This window comes from Crocuta crocuta, unplaced genomic scaffold, assembly GCF_008692635.1.
Source record: "Crocuta crocuta isolate KB4526 unplaced genomic scaffold, BGI_CrCroc_1.0 scaffold581, whole genome shotgun sequence".
NCBI classification, from domain to species: Eukaryota; Metazoa; Chordata; class Mammalia; order Carnivora; family Hyaenidae; genus Crocuta; species Crocuta crocuta.
In genome coordinates this window covers 500,209-504,454 of record NW_027528635.1, presented here as the reverse complement: position 1 = coordinate 504,454, position 4,246 = coordinate 500,209, and the positions used below count along the sequence as shown (strand labels likewise).

Genomic DNA, 4,246 nt, shown 5'->3' with positions numbered 1-4,246 from the left:
GGTCTTAAATGTCATTTCTTTTTTTTTTTTTTTTTAATGCTTGTTTATTTTTAAGACAGGGGGAGGTGAAGAGAGGAGACAGAAGCCCAAGCAGGTTCCGTGCTGTCAGCACAGAGCCCACTGTGGGGCTTGAACTCATGAACCATGAGATCACGACCTGTGCCAAAATCAAGAGTTGGATGCTCAACCCACTGAACCACCCAGGCTCCCCTTAAATGTCCCACTTTCAACCAAACCTTCATCCTTTAAGATGTAGCTGAAACATTTCAAGTCTTTCATGACCCTCTTCTCCTCCATTCCACATTTGGGTCACAATTTATCACCTTCAGTATACTCCCAGAGAACTCTCCTATCTTTATGACCAACCAAATTACAATAGGAGTGGTTACTTCTGTCCCTGTCCGTCCACTGGTGTGTTCACCTTGTAGTACTGGACCAATGCTCCAGTACTGTAGACAGCACCCACCACAGAACCTAGCACAGAGTAGATGATTAATGAATGTTGGTTGAATTAGAACTAAGAAGAATGACAACTTAAGCTCATGTTAACTTAGCATTAAAATACCGACACAGCAACTGGTAAGAGCACGGCAGTGCCCATGGCACAGTGTGATCCTCTGTTCAGGTTAATGCCCACAATCTCAGCATGATTCTCATGAGGTCCACTTTCACTCCTGAAAGGATCCCGTCCAGGAGAATAAATTATATGGGCACGTGATCATCGGCCCAGGTGTACTCTTTAAGGTTCATTTACCGCAGCAGGATCTGGCAAAATCCTGTGTCCGGTTTTCATTTGACCCCACTGGTCCTGTCATGTAGTCACCTAGATGTCACCTGATGCACATCTGATTCAGATGTACAAACGACAAAGTCCATTTCATACCTTTAAAACCATTTCTCACCGCTTTCTGTGAAAAGATAGATCATATGAGGAAGAGTCTCACGAGAAAAGATTAATCCAGGGCACCTGGGGGGCTCAGTCGGTTAAGCGTCCAACTTTGGCTGAGGTCATGATCTCAGGGTTCATGAGTTTGAGCCCCGCGTTGGGCTCTGTGCTGACAGCTCAGAACCTGGAGCCTGCTTCAGATTCTGGGCCTCTCTCACTGCCCCTCCCACACTCATGCTCTCTCTCTATCTTAAAAATAAATAAACATTAAAAAAAAAAGAAAAAAATCAATCGAATCAACCATGTGCCACACGTCCTTGGCCAACTGCAGCAGATACGCAAATAAAAAAGCATGCTCTTCAAGAGGGGGCAAACCCCTGATATGCTGCTCTAGTATCTGACATCTAGAAGGGCACTGGGCCAACCATTCGTTTTTAATGCAGGTCTCTAAAAGCGGGCATGAGAATTATTCTCTTTCTTTTTTTTAAATGTTCATTTATTTTGAGAGAGACAGAGAGAGAGAGCGTGCACGTGTGTATAGAGGGGGAGCAGAGCGAGAGAGGGAGAGAGAATTCCAAGCAGACCGCACTGTCAGCTCAGACCCCAACAGGGGCAGGGGTCCATAGCTGAGTTGCCCAGGTGCCCCAAGAATGATTATTTCTTTTATCAGCTAAGAATGGCCCCACAGGAAAATCTACTAGCAAAATATGTGACAAGAGACAGTTTTTGACAACATTGAAATAATCTATAGTTACATAACTTTAAATGATAAACACATGAGCTTAGCTAGTAAACAAGAGGTCTCTGTTTCCGCACGACAAAATAATGAATGAAGTTACGGGGACACAAAGTGGCATAATGAAAAAAAAACATCATAGGAATCAGAAAGATCTAGTTTTAAATCCCAGTTCTGCCATGTACTACCTGTGTGGCCTCTCAGCCTCAGTTTCCTCATCTATAATATGAATGACAGCACCAACCACACAGGGTTGCTGAGAAGAGTAAATGAGCTTATATTTATGGAGAGTCTAGCACACAGGAAGTATTCGATGAATGCTTACATTATTTTATTGATTTCCAAAAACAAAGTACTGTACAGATGCATATCTCCAGAGCTCACGTGTGTCTGCAGACTTACAGGGTACCCTTAACGGCCCCTTAGGTGTTCCTGGTGGGCGAGGAGCCAATGATGATGGAATCATTAATCTCATTATAAACTGTACTTTTCTTTCATAACAGCACCGGCACCGAGCAACAGTAACTTGAAACACTGACCGACCAACTGGATATTAACCTTCAGGATGCTAAGGGGTTCCATATGCTTTCTCGAACTTTCCCGTCTGCTGAATTCTCTCAATCATTTTCTTTGAAAGTTGTGACTGCAGCCTGTACGTATTATGTGAAATATCCAGATTTGGCATTATCTCGTTGACTCCTACAAAGGTACTGATTTTTTGGCTGAAGCAGACAGAGTTTCTGCAATCATGTGGACTGGCAGCATCACAGTACACTTGGGCTGCAGCGCTAGGTAGGCTTATGCTCAAAACACACCACCAGGAAATGTACCCAAAGAGTGAGCGAGGACTGTAGTATACATGCTGACGGTTTGGGCATGAATATCATGGACACTTTCGAGCAGCAGTGTTGTCTAGTAACTCCAATACTGGGCCACCTGCTGCAGACAAGACATGGTAAGAACTATAATGCACTTTCTTCTTAACAGCAGACTGTTACCTTATTTAGTCCCTTGGAATTTTCCAGCCGGAGTGTGTTGGCGCCCACATGCAATGCTCTACTGGTGGGTTTCCACGCATCCGGTGATCCAGCCTCACACTAAGCTAGGTGCTGCTGTGGCTGACATCTATGGTCAGTAGTCCTCAGACCATCCTTGATGACATGGGTGGGCCACATCCAATAAGTTGAAAGGTCTTAAGAGTAAAACTGAGGTTTCCCTGAACAAGAAGGAATTCTGCCCCGGGACTCCTGCCTGAGGGTCAGACTTCGGATCTGTAGCCCCCACAACTGCATAAACCGGTTCCTTAAAATAAACAGATAAATGCACATGTATGTCTGTGTGCATGTCTAGCTTACTGATTCTGTTTTTCTGCAAAAGCCTGTTGCTACGAATGAAAAATTTTAATAGCCAAACACTAGACACGTGCCAGTATTTTGTCTAAATAACCTTTACGCAAATGTCTGAGAACGCTGACCCGGGAATCTTTAAGTTGGGTGGCCGGTATTATACACTAACAAATATACAAAATAACTTGGGTAGCTTGAGAAAAATCACCTTTGAAAAGAATACAGCACAGGGACGCCTGGGTGGCTCAGTCAGTGAAGCGTCAGACTCTTGATTTTGGCTCAGGTCATGATCTCACGGTCGTGAGATCAAGTCCTGCATCCGGCTCTGGGCTGGGCTCTGGGCTGGGCTCGGTGCTGGTCGTGGAGCCTGCTTAAGATTCTCTCTCTCTCACTCTGTTCCTCTCTCGCTCGTGGTGTGCGTGCACTCTCGGTCTCTCGAAAGAAAGAGGAAGAGAGAGAGAGAAACAAATACATATTCAGCTTTAGACTTGAAACAAGGCTCCATTAAAATTCCCCTTTTGTCTATCAGCTCTATGACATCGGGCAAAATAGCTGATCCCTGATAAATAGTTTCTTCAGCTTCAGTTGGAATGATAATAATGATACCAACTTCAGAGGTCTATCAGGAAGGTTCAACTGAACACTTTTTACTTTACTTTATAGCCTCTCTCGATTTCTCCCACCCTCCAACCCCTGGCAACCACAATTCTACTCTCTGCTTCCATGAGTTTAATGTCTTCAAAATTCTACATATATTGGGGCGCCTGGGTGGCTTAGTCAGTTAAGCGTCCGACTTTCGCTTAGGTCATGATCTCACGGTTCGTGGGTTCGAGCCCCGCGTCGGGCTCTGTGCTGACAGCTCAGAGCCTGGAGCCTGTTTCAGAGTCTGTGACTCCCTCTCTCTCTGACCCTCCCCTACTCATGCTGTCTCTCTCCTAGAAATAAATAAAACATTAAAAAAAAAAAATTCTACATATAAATGATACCAGGAAGTATTGGTCCTTATCTGCCTTATTTCACTGAGCAGAACACTCTACAGATTCAGCCATGTGGTCGCAAACAGCAAGATTTCATTCTTCTTAAACACTAAATAATATTCCTGTGTGTGTGTGTATGCACGCCCGTGTGCGTGTGTGCACAGGCATCTCGCATTTTATCAACTCATCAGATCTGCTGAGGGACCCTATATTGTCTCCACACCTTGGAAACTGCACACGATACTGCAATGAACACAGGAGTGCAAATGCCTCCTAGAGATAGTGATACTGTTTTCTTCTG

General features: G+C 44.5%; 1 protein-coding gene across 6 annotated transcripts in view; it reads right to left on the bottom strand.

Moving 5' to 3' along the window:
- Positions 1 to 4,246, bottom strand: part of SLITRK4 (SLIT and NTRK like family member 4) — a 694,124-nt gene that overhangs the window by 676,780 nt on the left and 13,098 nt on the right. For 5 of the 6 annotated variants that reach the window (XM_077755188.1, XM_077755189.1, XM_077755186.1 and 2 more), the window contains exon 3: positions 3,177 to 3,400. The gene's annotated coding sequence lies outside the window, so the exon portion shown is untranslated. Of the gene's footprint in view, positions 1 to 1,931; positions 2,925 to 3,176; positions 3,401 to 4,246 lie in introns of those variants that run through there. The other variant, XR_013333001.1, reaches the window with a different exon arrangement.